Source organism: Thamnophis elegans, chromosome 5, assembly GCF_009769535.1.
Source record: "Thamnophis elegans isolate rThaEle1 chromosome 5, rThaEle1.pri, whole genome shotgun sequence".
In the NCBI taxonomy this organism is placed as follows: domain Eukaryota; kingdom Metazoa; phylum Chordata; class Lepidosauria; order Squamata; family Colubridae; genus Thamnophis; species Thamnophis elegans.
The window spans coordinates 69,536,613-69,561,444 of NC_045545.1; the positions used below are offsets into that span (position 1 = coordinate 69,536,613).

General features: G+C 41.0%; 1 protein-coding gene across 18 annotated transcripts in view; it reads right to left on the reverse strand.

Moving 5' to 3' along the window:
• Positions 1–16,010, reverse strand: part of EPB41L1 (erythrocyte membrane protein band 4.1 like 1) — a 199,289-nt gene extending 183,279 nt beyond the window's left edge. For 8 of the 18 annotated variants that reach the window (XM_032217415.1, XM_032217407.1, XM_032217409.1 and 5 more), the window contains exon 1: positions 15,356–15,721. The gene's annotated coding sequence lies outside the window, so the exon portion shown is untranslated. Of the gene's footprint in view, positions 1–5,586; positions 5,658–13,092; positions 13,319–14,067; positions 15,038–15,355; positions 15,722–15,875 lie in introns of those variants that run through there. The other 10 variants (XM_032217425.1, XM_032217421.1, XM_032217424.1 and 7 more) reach the window with 8 other exon arrangements.
• Positions 16,011–24,832: the final 8,822 nt, after the last annotated feature.

Here is a 24,832-nt window from a genome sequence, read left to right on the forward strand (position 1 = left end):
AAACCTGAGTGCAGGGTGAAATTCAGCAGGTTCTGAGCATGACCCGACAAAAGGGCGAATGACAAAACCGCGCCCGACTAAACCGCGCCGCTGACGTCATCAACAGCCAGTGCGGAGAAAGAAGGGCGCTTTAAATAGCGCATCGAAAGAAAGCTGATTTAACTTAAGGTAAGGGTTAGGGTTAGGGTTAGGTTAAGGGTTAGGGTTAGGGTTAGGTTAAGGGTTAGGTTTAGGGTTAGGTTAAGGGTTAGGTTTAGGATTAGGTTTAGGGTTAGGGTTAGGGTTAGGGGTTAAGTTTAGGTTTAGGGTTTACAGCGTGCTTCTGTCTCCGCACTGTTGTCGCCCTGTTCATGACGTCAGCGACGTGGTTTAGTCGGGCGCGGTTTTGTCATTCGCCCTTTTGTTGGTGAACCGGTTCTGAGAGGTTCTGGAGAACTGGTAGCAGAAATTTTGAGTAGTTCAGAAAACCAGCAAATACCACCTCTGGCTGACCCCAGAGTAGGGTCAGAATTAGAGATTTTGCAGTAATCCTTCCCCTGCCACACCCACCAAGCCACGCCCACAGAACCAAAAAGTTGAATTTCACCACTGCCTGGGTGGTTTTATTTTTATGATTACTTATCTATTTAATTATTAAATGTGTATAGCTACTCAACTCAAGCTCCTGAATCTAGACAGGTAACAATATTTTAAAATAAAATTTAAAAAACTAGGTAACAAACCCTAACAACATAAAGAGCCAAGAAAAAACCAGCCACAATCAATACAAACAAAATACAGGATATACCACACATCAGAACTCCTAGGCTCAACCACAAAATGTGGTCTTCAAATAGTATGATCTATGGTGACATGATATCATGTCTCCCCTAGTCCTTCTTTTCATTAAACTAGACATACCCAGTTCCTGCAACCGTTCTTCTAAAACATATGAAGAACGGTTGCAGGAACTGGGTATGTCTAGTTTAATAGAAAGAAGGACTAGGGGAAACATGATAGCAGTGTTCCAATATCTCAAGGGTTGCCACAAAGAAGAGGGAGTCAAACTATTCTCCAAGGCACCTAAGGGTAGAACAAGAAGCAATGGGTGGAAACTAATCAAGGGCAGAAGCAACTTAGAACTGAGGAGAAATTTCCTGACAGTTAGAACAATTAATCAGTGGAACAGCTTGCCTCCAGAAGTTGTAAATGCCCAACACTGGAAGTCTTTAAGAAGATGTTGGATAGCCATTTGTCTGAAACAGTATAGGGTTTCCTGCCTAGGCAGGGGGTTGGACTAGAAGACCTCCAAGGTCCCTTCAAACTCTGCTATTGTATTGTATTATATCATGGAAGACAAGCACCAGTACAGAAAAGGCCCCCCTCCTCCTCTGTCCTGCCAATTGACTCTAACAGGTGGGACCTGGCACATACTCCTCCTGCTTACTCTAACAGGATGAGGACTTACAACTGGGAAGAGACAGTTCTGCAAGCAACTTGGTCCAAACAATGAACAGCTTTAAAGGTAATATTCTGTACCCTGAAATGAATCTGAAAGCACACTGGCAACCAATGCAGCTTGCAGAGTAGATGTTATCACATGTGCCAAACAAAGGCATTCATAACTACTTGTGCAACTGCATTATTTCATCCTGTTCTATATCAAAGATATGACAAAGTAGTCCTCAACTTACTGACATTTGTTAAGCAACCATTTGAAATTACAACAGTGCTGATAAAGTGACTTGTGACTAATCCTCTCACAATCATCGCAGCATCCTTGCAGTCACATGATAAAAATTTAGGCTCGTGGCAGTGGCATGGATTTATTATGATTGCAACATTCTAAGGTCATCTGACCACCATTTGCAATCTTCCCAGGAGAGCTTCCAACAAGCAAAGTCAATGGGGGAAATCAGATTCACTTAATGACCACAAAACACTTAATAATCACTTAACAACTATGGTGATTTGCTTAACAACCATGGCAAAAATTTGGCAAGACTATCTTTCTTTGCAAGAGAAGTTCCAGTCTACATTGTGGCCTTAAGTCAAGGACTAGCTGCAATCTCAGAGGAAGAAAATGGCTCTGCCTATCAGTCTTCTTATCTCATTAGACTGGGTGAACAAGTGTTTCTTTCATCACTGTATGCCTGCAATTAACACCAGACCTGATTATCTTCCAGGGCTGTTATGTTTAGCAGACAGCTCCCTTTGATAATAGCCAAGATGAGTTGTCTCTGCCACAGAATGACTAATGACATTAATAATTGTCTAGATTCACACATCTCATGAAACCATGGATTGTGTTACCCACAGTTTGCTGAAAAAGACCCAGTGGCTGAATTCATATAACATGGTAGGCAAAAACCAAGCAAAAGACATTATAGCTTGGAACAACATATTAATGCAGTCTCCAAGAAATCAAATCAAGTCAAGCTGACCAGTAAATTAAAGTATCCCAGATATTTCAGAGTATCCTAATTCAGCTCTTTCAATTCACCAGCAATCTTTACTCTCATGCACCTAGAACTTATAAAAGAGCAACGTGCAGAATCAAAGAAATGTTTAAGATGTAAAAAAGAGAAAAGAAGCAAGAAAATCAGAAGATACAACACCAGCGAGAGTAAGAGGTCAAAGTCAAGTTACCCTCTAAGTGTTTGTTCTTCCACACATCCTCTATTAGAAGCACGAAAGGAAAATCGCTGAAAATCCTGTCCACTTGCTTTCTCCATAAAGTTAATCTACTTGTAACCCAAGTTAGAGAGCCAGTTTGGTGTAGTAGTTAGAAACCTGGAGTCTGAATTCTAGTCCCTCCTTGGGCACAAAACCAGTTGGGTGACCATGAGCCATTCAATCTTGCTGAGCCCTAGGCAAACAATGGCAAATCACTTTTGAAATACTGCCAAGGAAGCCGCAAAGACTTGTCCAAGCAATCACCAGGTGTCAATGCTGGCTTGAAGATGTGTGCACGCACACACACAATACCACCAAGCTGTACACAGCTATCCAGCTATGTATTATAGCAATCCAAGGGCTTTGTCTCCCTGGTTTTGCTGTTTGTCTTGGAATTGCAATCTAAGAGGGATCTGAGTTGAGCCCTGGAGTAGATACTCCAGAAATGTTTGAAGTTGGACTCTGTAGGCTAATATGTTTGGACAATATAAAACACAGTTAAGAGATGGAAACTGCAAACATCATTCCTGACTAGATCAGCAATTCTATCTTTTTTGGGGGGTGGGATAGTGATTTACAAAATATAAATCAGACAGTGAAAATATTGTTCAGCATATCATTTTATTTTGATTTGCTAGCAAGCATCTACAGTTTTGATGACAGATTTATCAACACTACCAACTATAGCATGAAAGAGAAATGAATGGGAGAATTCTATTAAATTCAAGCATGATTTTTGAATAAGTCTAGCAGTGAAAACATGCTTTGATATTCTTCTTCTATTATAGAGACAAACAAGCTACCTGTAAATCAAGTAATGGATTAAGAGATTATTCCAAATGGACAACTCAACAATTCAGATTCTTCATTTAGTATTTCTTCGCAAATCCTAACATTTTTAGCACATTTAAGCAGCCTAATCCCAGAATGTTTTCACACAGTCTCCTTACAGAGCCTATATTGCTTATTTTTGTTATTTGTCATAGTGCTTAGGCAGTTTTTTTTATTATTATTAAAACCTGTCTGCTCAAGAGCTATTCCAGACAAATCTAAAGAATTTAGCTTCTTGAATCATGTGGCAAAAATACTGCCACACCAAAATTTATCTGACTCTTAAAAAAACCAACCCAAAACCGAACTCTTCTGCAACTATGTATTTTTAATCAATTCTAAACATAGCTGAATTCTATGCTGCTAGAATATAACAGTGTTCCCTGAGATTTTCTTCATAATGGGGTTCCAGTTCCCCTTAATCCAGAATTCTGACTTTCTGTAAACAAATAGCACCCATTGCTCCTTCATATCAATCTAGCATCTTCTGCCAGTTACATGGGAACAGTTACATTTACTCAACCTAGTAGTGACAAAATATGGCAATCAGAATCTCTGCTCTATTCGGTTCTTAGCAAGTCAGGACAAAAATTATGATTTGTTGACTAAACAAATGGTCGCAAATCAAGGACTAATGTACATTCTTAAGATTCCAGGTTGGGCACTTTAATAATAGCATTATTCCTAGTGCAAACAATGATTAGATGGTTCCATTTGTACCACCTAATGCAATAAAGGAAGACAATTCACTGTAGCATTTCCTCTTTTAACTGCCAAAAACTAAATCCAGCTATCAGTATTGCCTTTTTCAACTGTATTTAATAGGGTTTATATTACATCAGCCATGTACTGATGTATATGCTACAGCATTATTACATCCTGAAATGCCAACACACAACTCTTTTTGAAGAATAGAAAGTAGGACAAAAAATTTGGACAGCCCTTAAGCACAAACATTCAACAATACATAGAACACCCGTTCTGATCTCTTGCCAGCAGAAAGGACAGGACTTCCTACTTTAAAGTGAGATTTTAAGATTTGAGTACACTTCATAAAATAATAGGAGGTGGCAATAGACTATTAAATCCAACCCCTTGTTCAGAGCAAGAATCTAAATTTAAACTTCTAACAATGCCTATCCAAGGTCCTTCTGATTTACCAAACCCAGGGATGGGGAGAAAAACAAAAACGTGCATAAATCTAGAATGCCCAGATTTCTTCTCAGGTTTTTCAGTATTGATAGCACCTCCTACCATTAGAAATAATAGCAAATCAATGATACATCTAATTAGAGCACTTTCATTGCTTCCACTGTTCATCCAAATGCAAGGCCATCCCCAGGAACATAATCAGAATTTGCAATGCTGCCCTTTCAACAACAGCATCTATCAATCTTCCTCTTTACAACAACTCCTGAAAATTATTGGATTTTTAGACTTGAAATAATGGAGAGGGGGAAATAAGGAACCCAGCGCTGTATTTCCCCACCTCTGCCTTCAGAATTTGCATCCCACCACCAAATCCAGCTGCTTTTCCACAAACAGCAGATGTAACTGGGTTCCCATTTGGCTGTATCTATATGAGCCAGTAATGTTTTTCACAGGTATTAATTGCAAGACATATTCTGAGAGATCACACTGAAAAATATGCATGGGTGGGATCTTCCCCTCCGCCATACCCAAACTTTTCATAAAACGGCTCTGTTATCTTCTCTTCTCTCCCTCTCCCCCCCCCCCCCCCTCTCTCTCTCACACACACACACACAAACACACACCACAAATGAAAGTCATTTCAGAATCCTGCAGGAAAGAAGAGGTGGGGGGAACCAGAGCTAAAAATATCCACTGGAAGGTGTTACATTAGAAGCAGACAGATCATAAGGCAGGATGGGTCATGAATTCATTATGAACTCCTAATGAAGCTTCAAAAAAAAACAAACCCATGAATCTAAAAGGGAAGAGGGAAAAGAGACAGGGGGAAAGATGAAGGGAAAACTTTTTCTTTCCTCATGAAAAGATCCATCCACATTCTCAACTCATGCACAGCAGACTTGTATGCCCTGCATTTTTCATCTTTATGTATGAAAGAAACAAACTTACATCAAGTACTCAGTACCAGAGTGTTTATCAGGTATTATACCCCAGCCATTTTTCTCCAGTTTATGTTTAACCTAAAGTTAAATAAATGCAGAAAATAGAATGTTACAAAGCATTACACTCAAGCATAATCTATATTTGTACTGATGCTTCCATTTTTTGCCCTACTTCATCCACAATATATTTGAGATTCCTTTAAAAAGAAGTCAGCACCCCCATACTGTTTGGAAATGTGTACCTTAAACAAAAATAACTGAAATTAGCACGTTAGCTACAAGTACGGTAGTTTTTGATTTATAACCAATCATTTAACATTCATTTGTAGTTATAATGGACTTCAAAAAAGATACTTATATAACCCTTCCATAAAGTTATGACTCCACTGTCACATGATTGCATTTCAGGCACTTGGCAACCAAGTTGTGTTTATGAGTGCTTCCTTGGTCATGTGATCACAATCTGCAACATTTTTTACTGCTTTCTAGCAAAAAAAAAAATCCCATTCAGAATGGGTGTGCTTAACAACATGATTCATTTAACACCTATATGATTCGCTTAATAATCACACTGACTTGCTTTATGACAGGTCTGCCAAACTGGCAGACTGTGGGCTGGATACATCCAGGGGTGGGCTGCTGGGGGTTCGCAGGATTTGGGAGAATCTCTAGTTAAGATTCTATGCAGTTCGGAGAACCCCCAAATCCCACTCCTGGTTGGCCCCTCCCACCCCACTCTTCCCCTCCCAGGAGTTCCCATGCAGCCCATTTTGGTTGCAGGTAAGTGCAGGGCACGCGTGGAGGGTGAAAAACGGGCCTACCGGAAGTTTGGGAAGCCCGTTTCCAGCCTCCAGAACCTGGAGAGGCAGTTTTTGCCGTCCTGGAGGATCGAGGAAAGCCTCAGGAGCCTGGGGAGGGCAAACATGCCCCCCACCATGGTGCAGGAGGCCGACTAGGCCACACCCACCATGGCCACACTCACCCAACAACTGGGCAGAGAATCCCTTGCTAAAATTTTTGAAGCCCACCCTTGGATACATCACATGCAGGCCACACCCATCCCAATTCCGGAAAGGCAAAAAAAAGTCACAATACATCCAGCCTGTGACATGATCAAGTTTGACACCTGTGCTTTATGGCTATCCTAAAAATAAGCTAGTTGCATGGTGTCTTAACCTACAACAACAACTTGCAACTGAAATTTGAAGCTTTGTATTATGACCATAGTGGTCATAATCCAAGAACTACCAGTAGCTACAGCTCATCAGATTGTCTTTTGAATAATGATTATATTTGTTTATGACCATGTCCATAGGGGCAACCATTTTATGTATATAGCTATAATATCCTTCAAAAATTCCAAAAAAACCTGGAAATTCCTGCAGGAATTAACACAGAGAGATGAGATTACTGTACACTCTAAGAAATCATTTGGCACTGGCTACCAGACTAAAGAATTAGGTCATCTGAAGAATTCACTTTAAGTCTTGTGAAAATGAAATTCTGAATAGCAGCAACCTTGGGGGCCTTTCCAATGATCCAAACTGAGTTATAGTCCAATATACATTGATGGCATGATGTATTACAGGTAGTCCTCAACTTACAACCACAACTGGGGCCAGAATTTCCATTGCTAAGCAAGGCAGATGTGGAGTTGTATAGGATTTTATAACCTTTCTATCATAGTTATTTAGTGAATCACATGGTACTTACTTCCCCCATTTACTTTGCTTGTTGGAAGTTGGCTGGGAAAATCACAAATGGTGATCACATGACCACGGGTTGTGTCGTAAATACATGCTGGATGCTAAATGCCCAAATTTTGATCACACACTCATGAGGATGCTGCGGTGGTTGTAAATGCAAAGACCATTCATGTCATTATTTTCAGTGCTATTGTAACTTCAAATGGTCTAAACAAATAGTTGTAAGTCAAGGGCTACACTCAAGAATTGTACAATGTATTGTACTATATAGTTGCTCATTAAATAATCCTGGGTACACTACTAATGTGGTTAAACCAGGGGTGTCAAAACTCCATTTCATTGAGAGCTGCATCAGGGTTGTGTTTGACCTTGGGGAGCCTGGGTGGGTGTGGCCATGGTGGGTGTGGCCATGGTGGGCATGGCCAGCTTGACATCAGATGTGTTGGGGACGTCTGTGGTGGCCCAAGCTCCGTTTTCAGCTGCCATGGCCTCCTACAACCCTCTGCCAGTGAAAATGGAGCTCGGGAGCCCGTTTTTTGCTGACAGAAGCACCATAGGCCCATCCTTCACTGTTTCTAGGGCAGCCCCATGGGCCAGATCTGTACCCCATGGGCTGGAACCGGGTCCCAGGCCTTGAGTTTGATGCTCCTGGCTTAAACAGTCCAGGCAAGGGTCTGTGAGCATTTACTTTGTTTTTATAACTTATTCACACATAAACGGTTTCCCAAAAAATTTACAGGGGCTTTTGTAGAGAATATCTTAGAAACTACATGGTAAAGAAGGGGCCCAGATGTTTTTGCTATCTAAAAAGGACTTCCATGCTTCTTATTTCTTTACTCAAACAAATGCATGGGAGCACTACAGGTAGTCTTTGACTCGCGGCCACAATTGAACCCCCATTTTATGTTGGTTGAGTTTTTCCCCATTTATGACCTTTCTTGCCATGGTTGTTAAGTGACTCATAACTTGATTCACTTAAGTTAGTGATAAGTTGGTAACATGTTGTTAAGTGAATCTGGCTTCCACATTGATTTTGCTTGTCAAAAGGTTGCAAAAAGGTGATCACTTGACCTTGGGACACAGCCACCAGCTACCAAGCATCGTGCCAATTTTTTTTTATCAAATGGTCATGGGGATGCTATAAAGGTTGTAAGTGTGGAAAATGGTCATAAGCCACTTTTTTAAGTGCCGTTGTAACTTTGAATGGTCACTAAGTGAACTGTAGAAAATTGTGGACTACCTGTATTGAAGTACTGATTCATAAGATGAAACTTATCATTGGTCTCTATGGCTATAAAAAGAGAGTAGACCGAACCATCTTCTCCCTCCAACTCTCCGCACACGTATCCCTTCCTCCACCACCCTATTTCTGCAAGCAAGCGTTTATAAAGATTAACATTGGGGAGAACATTGTTTGAGCAGCACATTCTCTTTCTTCTGCTATACAATGGACACACACAGACAGACAGATCTGTGGCTGCTCCACTAAGTCTAGTAGATGAATGCACTGTTTGCACTCTCATATAATTTTATGCAGTGGCAAACTTTATGAGCAAGCCGTATTAGACATGACAGTTCAGTAGGGACGTTTTGTCTACTTTACTCTGATGTGAACATTTCAAACAGTCACCCCAGAATGTGGGGCTCCAACAGCAATTCTTCATTTGCATAAGGAAAGTAAAAAGGAGCAATACCAGGTATACAAAGATGGTGTTGTGAATCTGTGAAAGTTGGACCATAAGGAAAGCTGAGCGCCAAAGAATTGAGGCCTTTGAACTATGGTGCTGGAGAAGACTCCTGCGAGTCCCTTGAACTCAAGGCGGTCAAACTGGTCCGTCCTAGAGGAGATCAACCCTGACTGCTCTTTAGAAGGCCAGATCCTGAAGATGAAACTCAAGTACTTTGGCCACCTAATGAGAAGGAAGGACTCACTGGAGAAGAGCCTAATGCTGGAAAAAATTGAAGGTAAAAGAAAAAAGGGACGACAGAGAATGAGGTGGCTGGATGGAATCACCGAAGCAGTCATCGTGAGCTTAAATGGACTCCAGAGGATGGTAGAGAAAAGGAAGATCTGGAAGAACATTATCCATGGAGTCGCGATGAGTTGGACATGACTTTGCAACTAAAAACAACAAAACATGTTTTTTTTCACTAAGCTGAATGGAGAAGTCCTTACTGTAATATTGTATTGTATTGTATTGTATATCAGAGTACAAACAGATTTCTGGATTTGGCTCAATGTTGCTGAATTGAAAATGAATCTGCGTCCCAAAGAAGAAAATATAAGAACATCTAAAAGAAACAAAGTGTAGAGTTCTTTAAAGTTATAGCACACCGAAGAATCTATTAGAGATATTCAAATAGATGCGCAAATCTAAAAATCCAACATTACCCCAGAGGCAGAAAAATATTAACCTTTTCATTTCACAAATGGTAAAAAGCGAAGGCATGGCGAAATCGTACAGCTTGCCAAATTTGAAGAAAGAGACCTCAAAGCCAATGCCTGTAGCACCTTAACTTCTAACCTTCTAGCTGTGACACATCAAGAGATGTTTTCCAATGGCTGGAATCAGAAGTACAGCTGCAAATGACATTTGTAGATTAAAATAATGTGGAAGAAAAGAATACAAGGAAGCGGTCTCTTCCCAACGGATCAAAGGGACATGTCTAGCAATCTCAGCTTTAATCACGGCAATAGAGTCTTACTGAAACTGATGATGCAAAATTCTACTTTTTCATTAGGAGAAGTCTTGGGAAACACCAAGGTCAATAGAGAGAGATGCACAGAGATTGTTGCTGTTCCGCACAGGAGGGTGGAAAAAAGGAAGATACTCTTAATTCTCATCTCTTAGAATCAAGGGCTTTATCAACCAGCAATTTGCACAAACTAATGCAGAAGCAGCCTGCAAAGCACCCGGCATCAATCCACCCCTTTCGAGATGTATGCATACTCACTGCAGCAGTAATTATTGTGAATGTTTCATCCCTATTTATAGAATATGTCTGATTTAATGCCTCCATTACTATCCAAACTTGCTGTTAAAGCAATAAATGGAACCCAGCAATTGCAGTCAAGAGCTGAGAAATATTTTGCTGCCATCAATAGTACCACTGACAAAGAAGGCGAAAGGGAAGCGTGCACACACACTACATGGAAATATAAATCTCTGGGGAAGAGAGCACGAGTACTGCTTACTGCAGCAGCTCCTATTCTTCATTCACAACAAAAGCAGTGAAGGCAACCAGGGACAGAATTCCATACATGCAGAAATTATCAAAATGCCTCTCCCTCTCTCTCTCTTTTTAAATAACCAGAACAAGGAAAGAAAAAAAAGTATGCATTGGGAAGATTTCTGAGAATCTAGGTAGTTTATACTGTATATTGACTTTTAAAAACAGATATATTTGTATGTTGCCCAAAAACATAGCTATATAGGAATTAGGAGTGACAGGTAGAATAATCCAGATGTTTTGTACTACAGCTTCCATTGTTTCCACCCAATGCAGCTAACAAACCTGCTTATTAAGTACAGCAGAAGCTATATAGTCTGACATCTCAGCGCCTACTGACTGGGGAAGGCTCTTTCAGAGCAGGCTTGTATTATGAAAAACTACCACCAAGGGCTGTCTTTATCCAACAATACTATGCTAAGAGTGGAACAGTCAGAGAATTGTACCTCAAACTAAAACCAATGCATCTCCAGAAGTATATTTTCAAACAAATACTCTGGCTCCAGATTACCAATGGCAAGTAGAAAAAAACAGCAAGATGTCTACTCCTGAAACTGCAAACTATAACCAAATTGTTTTCTTCACCCAAGCAGTTAAGCATTAGCTGTTCTAAAGGCCAAAAAAGTTGTTGCTACAAAAAGTGTTACCATAAAGCCTTCTTGCAAAACCATATTACTGTACACCATCTGAAGCAGAGAAAAGATGGGACAGTAACTATTAGTTTTCAGAAGACTAAAAGGAAATGTGCATGTGATCAGTTTATTCAGTAATATCAAAGGAACATTGGGCACCGTTTACAAGTAAATGCACAACTCTTAACAAAATTGTCAATCCATATCTTTTTTTTCTTAAAAAAAAAGAAAGCTTTTTATAAGTCTTAAAATAAGCTCATAGACATGAAAGGAAAATGAGGAATCAAAGACAAAGCCAGCAAGTAGATCAAAAGCAATCAAGCCACACCCAAATGCCCACTCAGATCAATAATAAAATTGCAAATTGTAGCAGTTTACAAATAAATGATGCTGAAACCCAATATTTCTAGCTAATTGGAAGACAAGATAAATTATGTCACCTTCATTAATTTAGGTTGTAAGCTTAGGCACACTAGTACTAAACAGCACAACTTATTTTTTTTAATAGCTATATATAAAATATACTACCATACATGAAAAATATGTTTTTCTGACATTTTTTTTAGAGGTAACTGCCCAAATCTATTTTTTCCATGGCACTGTCTTGTCTGTAGGAAAGTGTCTCGTTTTTCCAAGTCAGTTAGGAAACTTCCTCTTAAAGATATCAGTGATCTCAGATATTTAAATCTGTATCTTCCTACTGCAGAATCAAAACTGAAACCATCATGTCCTTACATTAAAACAAACACAAAGACACCTGGACTGAAGATACAACTTCAATCATAATTAAACATACTCCCTACACCTACAGCAAACAAATAAAGTTGCAAAAACTACAGAGTATGGAACTTGATGAAAAGGGAAGGTAACTAGTTAAAGAAATGGGATTTTAAAAGGCATGCTTGCCTTTAATCTTCCATGGTATGCTGTAATAAATTTGGATGAAAGCTTAGAAAGTATACAGCAAGGAAAATGTTTGAAATGTATACTTCAAACTATATTATATAATAAAAAACAAATGTTTTTAAACATAAATGTTAAAAGAGGAACTTCAAAGTATATTGCCTATGTTCGTAAAACATTACAGTTCTTAGGAATCCACAGTGCTATCACCAGAATCCAGATTTTGATATATGATTGTATTGAAGAAACCAACAACAACAAAAAAAAATGTGAGGAGATTATGCTCTCAATATTACCCTCTCAATATTCTTTATTTAACTACTGATGCAAGCTAAACTTCTGAAAATCAGCAGGCCTTGTGTTAATGTGTTATGCTGAAACAAGGATCAAAGTGCAACTCTTCAGCAATAATACCACAGCTAATTTTCCTGCACACACATATATATGCACATATTTACCTAGTACATTAGCACTGATTATGTTATCTAGCATGGGTAATGAAATTGTCTGCAAGAAAACAACTAAGCTCAGAGAAAATCAAGGACATCATCATAATACCAAGAATTAATGTTTTCCCTTACTCTATTTACATGTTTTTTCTTTACTCTATTTACATAAACTCCAGGGATTCTAAAACACATCCAAAATTCACAAGTCATTTTCCACATGGTTGCTTTTCAAGATACTAAATGTCGGTGACTCAATTCCCTTGCTGATCTTTTGTAGGTTTCATTCATTCATCCTTTCCTCTGTATCATGAATTGCATCAATAAGAGGTATTAACTTCTTGCACAACATCCATACAAAATAAAAACATTAACAGGAGAAACAATTGAGAATACATTCGCAACAAAGACATGCTGCAGAAAAATCTAATTTATGTCTGAGGGCTCAGAGATTTAGGTCTCGCCAAGAAAATAAATGGAGATCATCTAGAGTTCAATAAGCTCCTAGATACAAGATGGAGCCTCTGGTGCTTCAAATGGCAAAATGCAACAGGAAGGGAGGAAGGCATGAATTGCCATTTACTAAGCAACTTACCATTTTCTTTCTTCCCACAGCACAAGCCTCCAAATGTGTTCTCTGGCAGAACACAGTGAGTAATCTACTAGAGCTCATCTGGTGGTATTGCCGTCATCAACTCACATATCAAAGCAAGATTTCCAACTGTATCTCTGCTTTTTATATGGAACGGAGGCTGAAGCAAAAGAGTCAGCAATTTTTGTTTTAGGGGACAGTGAATAACAGGAGCTGGCACTTTTCCTGTCCTCTCTTCCTTCTGTTAATTCTACAAAAATCAAAACCTTAATTATCACAAATAGACCCTGGTTTCTACATCACTGGAGCAAATCATTAAAAGAAAATAATCATATGCACATGTATAATGAGAAATATTAAGTACAATAGATTTTTTCTCACAAGGGTCCCTAGGATTTCAATTTAAGGCTGCAGTCTTATTGAAAAGAAAATAAATTCAACAGGGTATTACATCAGGATAAGCAATCTTAGGTTATCTTAATGTTACTCTAATCTTCATTAATCTTAGTGTTCCTCCTGTATCCAGCTTTTCCTTTAAGGATTTTACAACCAAAAGAGCCTCCCAAGGCTGTTAATATTTAACACACATTACAACCGGTGTTATAGCCAAGCTCTATCAGAGAAGGAGGGTGACCATTACACGATTTAAAGGGACCACACAGTTTCCCAGAATTAAGCGTAGCTATCCATCAAAAGTACACAAACGTCCAACTAAAAACATCCAACCTTCGAAAAAAACCCGCGTTCGTTTCCAAAATGAGACGATTAATCGAGAACGAGGCTAAAAGCTCCGGGACAGATCACAGCTGCCCACCGCGGCCACCAAAGTGCCTGGAATTTGGGCGTGGCAGCCACTTCACATCTCTCTCAGCTACAAAAAAACGAGGAATTGGCTTCCGACGCTTAACAGACCTGGGAGCCACCCGCCGCTCACACACCTGCCCGAGACTCTCCAAACCACAAGGAAGAGATACATACACAGCTATCCCGCCCAACGAGGTTGGCCCCGCAGCCTCTCTTTTTCTTCAGCTCAACGAAAAGCTACGCAGCTCACATCTGAGGAAAAGTGAAGCCCTGGAGAAACCGCGGGAACTCTTTTAAAAACCTTGTTCAAGCGTCAGCATCAAATCTCTCTCCTCGCCGACTGTCAGCTCTGAGTTGTCAAGACCGGCCTCGCATCGTACACTGGAGAGAGAGGGGGGGGGGTTGGTGGTGTTGTTTCTTTTGGAACAATGAAGATTGAACGCCCCTCGGGCACCAGCTCCGCACCTTTCGAATATTTGGAAAATGAAAAAAACGGCGGGGACCCCCAGAGAAACACAGCTGCAGATGAACAAGGCGCGATTTGCCCCCTGAACGACTTTTTCTGGGAGTAAACTCACTGGAGCCACCAAACAGCTGGCGCGCTTTCTCTCTCTCTCTCTCTCTCTCCCTCTCCCTTTCTTTCCAGGCCAATTTGCCTTTCGGCTACTCCAACCCCTGCCTAAAAAAGCCCCCAGGTTTTAGAGGCTAGAAAAACACGAATTCAACCGGGAGGAGGAGGAGAAAGACAGTCGATTGTCAAGGAGGGGGGGGGGTTGTGAGGGGGGGAGAAGTTCAAGCAGACTTTAAAAACAAAAGGTACTAAGGATCAACAGGGCACAAGGAACACCTGAATGCCTGGCCGAGATTCCCTCTCCCCACCCCAACCCCCCATTTCCAACAACCGGCAGCCAATGAAGGCCGAAGACGCGAGGGGAGTAAGAGCGCTGATTCGCCGCGCGGAGGAAAGAAAGAAACACACCCCTCTCTCGGGGTAAAGGGAGGAAGATGGGGGCGCCGCGCAAGGCGAAGGCGGCGGGAGATGAAGAGCGGGAGGAATCCGCGAACAATCGCAGCGAGAATAAAGACGAGAAGGACGGGGGTGGGAAAGTGAGGGGGGGTTGAAACGGAGAAGAATTTGGGGTAATTGGGCGGGGGAGGCGCGGGGCGCGCGGGAAGACCCCTCCCCTTCTCCCGATTCCTTCCCCCCCATCCCCGCGCAACGCCGAACTCCACCGAGACCCTCCACGTGATCTCGCAGCCTTGCAAGCCTCCGGCGAGACCGCGGCCGCCCGCCCGGTTGGGGCGTCTACCGATTTAGCCCCCGTCGGCGGCGGTGGGAAGGCAGGCGAAGTGAGAGGAGAAAGGGGGAAAGCCCAAAGGCAGGAGGTGTCATGGGGGAGGGGGGGCTTCCCTTCGGGGGTGGGGGTGGGATGAGAGGGAAGGAATCGACGCCATGGCTAACCTTGTTCTCTTTTTTTTCTCCCCCCTGAGTAATCCGGAGTCAAGACGTGTCGCTGGCCGAGGAGAGGTTCATCGGGCGAGGACAATCAAAGGCTGCTCCGAGCCTCCTTTGCAATAAAAAAAAATTACAAAAAGAAAATAAATGGAGGCGGGGTGGAACAATGCAGCGCCTTGATTCCCTCGGTTTCTCCCCCCCCCTCTTCTCTAGGTGTAAGGGGGCAAAAAAAAACCCGTCCCCCTCCTCGGAAAGCGGTGGTGGGGAGGGGGGAAAGCAAATAGTAATAAGCTGCAGCAGCAGGGAGTGAGCTGGAAGGCGGGAGGGCTGGGAGCTCAGCGAGAGAGGCACGTCATGAGCAGCAGAACCAGCCTCCGAGGGAGAGGAGGAGGAGGCGGGGGTGGTAGGAAAAGAAAAGGACCGTCTATGAAACCGAACAACCACTACGCGAGCTGCAACCGCCAGGCTCTTAACGAGAGTCGCCTCCGTAGAAGTCAATTGGCAGACGATCGCGGAGCAGCCCCACCTGTTTACAAACGAAGGGCATCCGAAGAGGCTCTGTCCAGCCTTTTCAGGTGGTATCCCAGGTGAAAAACAAGGAAGCGTCTGTCTATACTGGGATCATAATTCGATTCCGGGCTAACCCACATTGCTTCCTACCGTAGTAGCCCTTTTTTCCCCTTCCACTCAGAGAGATGGAAATCTGGTAACCCCGCCCACAGCTACGCCCGTCTCATTGTTCCGTAAACCAAGGTGAGCGCGAGACGACGCCCCTAAATCACACACCGTCCTTGGCTGCTGAAGTCAACTTCGGATGGGAGGGGTGTTTTTTGTTTGGTGTTGCCAGCATGTGGAAGTCTTACAAGGTTGACTTTCTGAGGTTCTAGTAGGTTAACCATCCGGTCGTCATTGCTTTCATATGGCTTTTCTCGACACGTGAAAATGCCCTATACTATAGCGTCTGCAGAAATTGTATGAAACCTCTTGAGTTGTTTCTCGTTTAGGAATTAAAAAAACAACAAAAGGACAACATCTATAATGTAGAGAGATTGTGCCAGTTCACACTCAACCGAAAGGGAATGGGTTTTCTTTCCAAAATGACAATTGTTGAAAGTTTTATCAGAATAAGACAAGCAGATGTGATCCTTGCAACCATTCGAAGACTTTTCTGATTTAGATGTTATACTTTTTAAAATAGTTTGCGTTGTTGTCTGCTTGAAGGTACCACAACACAGCCCCTTCTGAGTTTTCAGTCCCTGTAAGCAATAGTGATTAGTGGACATGAATATAAATGCACATTGAAACATTGACAATACATTTCTTATCTTTCAAAAGGGGCAGAAGCATATTCCAGGTTTAGAGATACAATAGTAGTGAAATGGCTGTTGTATGTAAAGCAAGCTCAGTCTAGAAGGGGAAAGTATTTCACTCTGAAAATGCAATCATACCATACAAATGTCAGTGGTCTCCATAGCATCCCTAGAAATGCCAGTAAAGAGCAAAGGCAACTGAAGAGCGTGGGCAACTGACAGCTGTGTGACAGAGCCATGGCCATGACATTAACTCGCCATGTTTATGTGACATACGCACCTATGATTAATTAAATCAGTTTTCTCACTTTTCTGAGAACAATGACATGCTGAACTCTGCAATAATCAAATAGACTGGATTTGCAGAACTAAAACATGATTTAGTTGTTTGTGTTCTGTGTGTCATGCCAACACATTCTCTACCACAAAGTCAATGCAAAGAATTGGGTAATGGCCAGGGCATGACTATGGAACATTCCTTGTCATATGTGCATAAGGGGGGGGGAGGTCAAATTATCCCTATCGGCAATGGTTCTTCACATCTTGAGTTAGAGCCTTGAGCCTTGAGTTAGAACCTGCAGAACAGTCAGAGATAACTTGGATGGCCATTAGTTCAAATTCACATTGGATCTGAAATAATTTCCCTTTCTCAAAAAGATGGAAAGAACATGCATGCTGGCCCCTATAAGAACAGATCTGAAATACTGCTCGGAATCAAAGCATTGCCTACACCTATTCTCAGATATAGATTGAGAAGGTCTACAACAGCATGCAAGAAGCTTTGATCTTTAATCATCAAAGTCTCCAATGGCCCACGGCTTGGAATACAAAGAAACTGCTCAAGGGTGTAGTGAATGCTTTGCCTCTATGAGAGACTTTGAATTTTCCCTTACTGCTGAGGAAGAGTACAGCTTGTGTAACTGCAAGCTATTTACATAGTTTGAATCCATATTTACAATTTAGGATTCCAACAGGCCTCCAAAACAGCCCCCATTTTCATATACTTATCAAAATGTTATATTTTTGATTAGTGCTATGTTCTCTTGCCTATCTGTGTGTATCTCCTGCCTTTATTTTATATAAATAACTCAAAGCAGCAAACATAGTACCTCTCTTTGCCTATTTTCCCCACAACAGCAAAAATCAACCCCCCTCAGGTGGGTTGGGCTGAGTGAGTGACTGGCCCAAAATCAGCCAATCAGCTTTCATGCCTAAAGCAGGATTAGAACTCACAGCATTATGGTTTCCAGGCCAGCACTTTAATAACTATGCCAAACTGGGTCTCTTTTGCATTAATTTGAATTCATTTTGATATGCAGCATTTTCTTTCAAAGAAAACTTTCAGTATGAACATATTTGTCGGTTTAAGAAGCACTATTCAAGCATTTCTTATTTTTTCTATGTAATTTACATAAATTATATAGCAAACAATCTTAAACTCAATAAAAGAACATGCTAGAACTGAGGTGCCGTGATCTGGTGAGGAAAAGATAGCCATGCAGATGCAACATCATTACATATATTATAGTTGGCAAGTGATGCAACTGCGTTGAGGTCTCAATCTTCCTTTTGCCTCAGGCTCTTGGTAAACAGGTTGCAGTCAGTGCCATTGCTCTGGGGGGAAATATTGTTAATCTTACCAGCAACAAAAAAATGAGCTTCTAAAAGATGAGTTTGGAAGAATCTAGTTTCTGTCTGAGATTAATGTAAGGTATAAAGCTGAGAAATTTTCCTACCACTAAAGCTTTGTGATTGACAACTGAACAAGGGGTTACCAAGAGCAAAATACAGGAAAAAATGATGGCATAATACAGATTATTTTCAGGAAAAATATGCATGAATCATCAATCAAGAATTTTACTGGTTCACATTACATAGAACCATAAATATAGATTGTTCAGTTATGATCATAGCCAATAACACTGGTTTAACACAGTGGTGGAACTGGTAGTTTTTTACTACCGGTTCTGTGGGTGTGGCTTTGTGGGCGTGGCAGGGGAAGGATCCTGCAAAATCTCCATTCCCTCCCCACTCTCAAAATTTCCGCTACTGATTCTCCAGAACCTGTCAGAACTGGCTGAATACCACCTCTGGTTTAACATTTCTAAGTATTACTGCTATACAAATTATCAGTTATTTCAATATGATGTGTTTTAGCAAATCATAATAATGTCATATTGTGAAAATCTTTTCTCTATTGGAATTTCTAATCAGCTGTGTACACTAGGCAAAACAGGCAGGGTTTTGTACATGTAAGCATCTGGATAATGCTGCTTCATATCTGGCATTTAAGGATAGAAACTGAACCTTTCAACCAGTAAAATATAAAAATGTTGTGATACCACTAAGTCTGATTTTTGAAAAGAAATATTTAAAATGAATGACAATTTGATCCTGATCTGAAAGTTGGGTCTGGAGTGGACACTTATACTACAGCTTCTCACTTTATGTCTAACAAGTATAGTTTAACCAACCCCTACATTTTATATAAAGGTGAATATAAAAAAAGGAGAATATTTGCAAATATTCGGTCTTAGTCCAAATTGAATTACAGTGATATCTTGGGTTCCACCACAAAACCGCGGTAGACTAAAGCGCGTGTGACTAAAGCGCGGTGACAAAACCGCACCATCAAAACCGCGCGACAACAGCGCGCTGACAACAGCGCGCCGACAGAAGCGCGCTGTAACATAACCCTAAAAATAACCCTAAACCTAACGCTAAACCTACCCTAAACCTAACCCTAAACCTACCCTAAACCTAACCCTAAACCTTACCTTAAGTTAAATTGCGCTTCTGTCAGCGCGCTGTTGTGGGCGCGCTGTTGTGGGTGCGCTGTTGTGGGTGCGCTTTTGACATCGCGGTTTTAGCGCCGCGGTGTTGTCGGCGCACTTTTGACGTTCGCGGTTATGTTGTGCCACGAATATCTTGATACTCATCATTAATTAGTTCCAGGAAATGCAATGAGTACCAAAAATGATGAGTACCAAACCATTTTTTCTCATAAGGAATAATGTGGTGAGTCATGGCAAGTAAGTTCTAGCTTGTGCTTTGAGTAGCAAACAAACACTGAGTATCGGGATAAAATTTTCACATCAAAATGAATACCAAATTCAATGAATTTGAAAGCAGTTGGGCACTAAGGTACCACTGTATGTTTATGAGACAAAATGATTATATCTGAATTGGGCCATTATCTTTTTGGCTACACTGTTGTTTTTTAAGAATATTTATAAAAATGCAAACCATGGATATGACCAATATATACCTTGAAAAGATATGTGCATCAATGAATTGTGAAGGTTAGTTCTGCATACTGCAATATATAAAATGCACCTGTGCTCTGCGTCTATTGATTTAACCATTTTAAAAATGGGATCTATAAAGATACTTAATGAAAACCATCATTTCTACTGGCTAAACAATTTATTATTTGAAAGAGCATCTTAAATATGTTTGTTGAGTAAAGCAGACAATGAATGGCAGCATGGCATTAAATAACCTTTCATAAAGGAAGCCTGAATTAAAGCACAATTAAAAGCCAAGGTGGCGCAGTGGTTAAATGCATTACTGCAGGCTACTGCTAGATCAGCAGTTCAGCGGTTCAAATCTCACCGGCTCAGGGTTGACTCAGCCTTCCATCCTTCCGAGGTGGGTAAAATGAGGACCCAGATTGTTGGGGGCAATATGCTGACTCTCTGTAAACCGCTTAGAGAGGGCTGAAAGCCCTATGAAGCGGTATATAAGTCTACTGCTATTGCTATTGCTATTGCTATAAAAGCCTTATTTTAAATTTATCATCAGTGTATTTACTTACATGATTAATCTGATTATTACATAGCAATGACATATGAATTTCATAGCTTGATAGGTAAGGTTTACATGTTTTTGTCCCTAAAGTATAGTATTTAAGGTTAGTGTCTTTTAAATCAAATATAATTGTTGTTTTTAACAAATAATACAGAGAAATATTTGTTAATATGCAAAAAAATAGCCATAAATTCTCATCCAGCATTATATCAGTGCAACCATGTTTGCACTAAATTACTGTTTTGTACTTCAATTCAATAATATGAAAGTTGTTTGTCAGTACCACAAATAGTTACGGAAATGGAAACAGGCTAAATTACAAGAGTATATTCAGTTTGAGAGCTACTTTGGTGGAGTGTTTAAGGCATCAGGCTAGAAATCTGGAGTCTGCGAATTCTGGTTATCCCTTATGCACAAAGCCAGCTGGGTGACTTTGGGCCAATCATTCTCTCTCGGCCCTAGGTAGGAGGCAGCCACAAATCACATTTGAAATCTTTCAAAGAAAACTGCAAGGACTTTTTTAGGGAGTCATCAGGACTCAAAACTAACTCAAAAGCACCACCATTTTTTTTAAAAAAAATCCAGTTTAATATAATCCAGGTGGAATAGACCAATGACCTATGTATTGCAGCTATTGTTCCCACAGAGATTTACTACATATTTATGAAACATGGGAAAATAAGATATCATAGACCATCTTGTATTTGTCATGGATGCAAACTCTGTTTCCCATGGTATCACATAGAATGGAAAATTATTTTACATGTGTCAAAGAACCACAATTAAGCTCAGACTCCCACATAGGTAAAGATTTGTACTCTATTCCCACTGTTCAAATTTCCACAGTTTTCTGAGTGGTGAGAAATTCAGTATATTACATAGGTTTGCTTTTGTTGAAAAGAGAGTTTCCATAAAACAAATGTTTATTTACACATATATGCAGTTGAAGTGTTAATTGAAAGCACCTTGTATTAACACTCCAATCAATATCTCAAAGTTCAGGCTCCCAGATAAGATCTCTAAGGAGATGTGTATATATTAAAAATGTTGTTGCAGATTTCAGTCTTGATCTTCCGATTCTGTGTTCTTCAAACATTTTCCAGCAATTTCATAGGTACATAATGTGAGGATCTCATACCCGAAGAGAGGAACCAGAAGAAAATAATCTGATCCCTGAGTAGCGAATTAAAATTATTTGAAAAGAATTTGCCTATGGAAAAACATTTATTTCAAAAAATCAGAATCCTTGGCCAGAGTCATCAAAATAATTCCCTGCAATCCAGAAAGAAGATGTTCATCTTCCTTTCTCATTACATTCTCTATCCTCTGTGCAATATTTGATGTGCAGTACTTGTTGTCATATAGCTGTGATGGCAAACCTATGGCATGCGTGCTAGAGATGGCATGCAGAGCCCTCTCTGTGGGCATGCGTGCCATCGCCAGCTGCTCTTCAGGTTTCCTATGCGTGCATGCATGCATGCGTGCCGGCCAGCTGGTCTTCACATGCATCACATTCCTGGAAACCCAAAGACCAGCTGGACGGCATGCATCCACATCCCTGAAACCCTCAGACCAGGTGGCTGGCACACGCATGCTCACCAGCCACCTGGTCTTCGGGTTTCCAGCACGCACATGTGCATGCGCACACACATTCCGGTTTGGGCACTCGGTGCTGAAAAGGTTCACCATCACTGTCATATACTATATACCAATTGCAAATCTCCCTTTTTGACCAAATGTAGTATGACGCTGAGCTTTTCTAAACAGTAGGTGAGAGAATTGCTGTAGAGCAACAGTCAGAATTTGGCTAGCTGATGTAAGCAAGTCAAGCAGAAAAATGTTAGCCAGAAATTCCTTGACAATTCAGTCTCTCATATACACAGGTGTCATCTTTGGACACATCGATATAGAATTTTGGAAGTAAAGGGTGATTATGTACCGTATTTTCACAACCATAAGGCGCACCGAATTATAAGGCGCAGTATCAGTTAACAGTAAATTTTCAAACTTTTTTCATATATAAGGCGCACCGGATTATAAGGCGCATGTTTTTTTTGCAACATTCATCCGCGCGCAACTTTCGCAAACAAACAAATTACTAATGAAATCGCGCAATCGCGGGGTTTACTGGTAGGTGCTCAATTTGCAAACATTTTTCACGGATCGGCGTAGCCTTTAAACGCAGCCTAAAAAGAATTAAAACACTAAAAAAATACAGAGAAAAATCAGTCACTTTTATTAAACTTTTAAACAGCTTTATTTTATAGTCGGCTCTATTCATCTTCCATGAAACCTTCTAACTCTTCGTCCTCCGTATCGGAGATCATCAATTGGGCGATGGCGGCATCCAGTAAACCCGAATCCGTATGGCCCGTATCTTCATTGTCAGAGTCATCAGTTTCGATACTCTCGATGCCGTCGCTGGTCAGTCCAGGAATGATGTCGGCCTTCGCGAACCCTCGGATGACAGTTCTGGCGGATACTTTATGCCAGGCATCCACTATCCACTGGCACACAGTGGCATAACTGGCCCGGCGTTGCCTCCCGGTCTTCGTGAAGGAGTGCTCTCCTTCCATCATCCAGTTTTCCCACGTGATTCGCAGTTTCGCCTTGAAGGAACGATTGACACTTATGTCCAGTGGTTGCACTTCTTTGGTCAGACCACCCGGTATTACAGCAAGCTCCGAGTTGGTCTTTTTCACCAGGGCTTTCACATTTTCTGTTTTGTGGGCACGCATGGAGTCGTACACCAACAATGCCGGCGACGCACGAAAAAATCCATCCGGTCTCCGAACGTAAACTTCTGATAGCCAATTCTTCATTATCTCTTCCTCCATCCAGCCTTTAGGATTCACTTCAACAATTATTCCAGCTGGAAATGTTTCTTTAGGCAATGTTTTTCTTTTAAAAATTACCATTGGGGGTAATTTCTGCCCATTTGACAAAACACCGAGAACTACAGTAAACGATACCTTTTCGTTTCCTGTGGTGCGAATTGATACCGTTGATGTTCCGGTTCTCTCTACAGTTCGGTTCACCGGAATATCAAAGGTGAGGGGGACTTCGTCCATGTTGATGATGTGGTCGGCCTGTATATTTTTTCAGAGATCTTGCTTTTGCAGTAACTCCGGAAGTTGGCCAACTTTTCCTCGTAATCCGCCGGCAACTGCTGAGACACCGTCGTCCTTGTACGGATAGAGAGCTGCCGTCATTTCATGAAACGGAAGCACCAAGAAGGCCCTCCTTTAAAGTCATTGATATCCATTTCATTTGCCATCGCTTTGGCTTTTATCCGAATGGCGACAGTTGAGATGCTTCTGCCACCTGCTCTTTGTTCCGAAATCCATCGGTCAAGTCTGTCTTCTAGTTGCGGCCATCTTGCTTTATTGCCGCGGAAACTTTTCTTCATCTTCTTTGCAAGACGTAGGTCATCTTCTTGCTTTCTCCACTTGCGCACCATGGACTCATTAATGTTGAATTCTCTAGCTGCAGATCTATTTCCATGTTCTTTTGCATGGTTGATTGGTTTCAATTTAAAATCTGCCTCGTAAGCAAGTCTCCTTTGTGGAGCCATTTCGAAGTCACTTTGGATTTACAGGATTTCTGATTTCACAGCATACTAATACCGCGTAAAGTCAGGGTCGAGGTCAACAAGCGCATAGAATGAAGGAAATGTGTCCGTCTCCCCGTTAACACCCCCCTCAATAACGCCTTCATCCCCGGGTAGGCAAGAGCTTTTCTCTGATTGGTTTATCGTAGTCAAAAACGCTCGAATCGTCAAAATCGCCAACAAAAAAACCGCCCAAACAATCCCCTAGTCTAAACAATATAGGCGAATCCACTTCAACCCATTTTTGTTTGGGAAAGGCACGCACGCCAGCAGTGCACTATTTCTCAAGGGGAAGGGATTGCGGTCATTCGATTGCGAGCTTCAAGTTTGTTGCTGCGCAATGTGAAACAGAAATTGTTTTGAGATCCCTTCAATACTCAATTTCATATAAACGGTAAATTTTCAAACTTTTTTCATATATAAGGTGCACCGGATTATAAGGCGCACTGCCGGTTTTTGATCAAATTTTAGGATTTTCAGTGCGCCTTATGGTCGTGAAAATACGGTACTTATGAAAGAATGTGTGTATCTCTTTCTATAAATATCTTAATGAAATTCATCAACTTTCAGCTTGAATTAGCTTTGCATTGACTGGCAATATGGTTCCGTACATTATAGATTCAGTGCATTTTTTAGAATCTTAGACATAACTAGGAGAAAAATATTGAAGAAAGTAATAACCATAGTAATTGTCTAGCTATAGATGATGTTCATCCATTATTTTTGAAAAGGACCTTGACATCTAACAGGTTG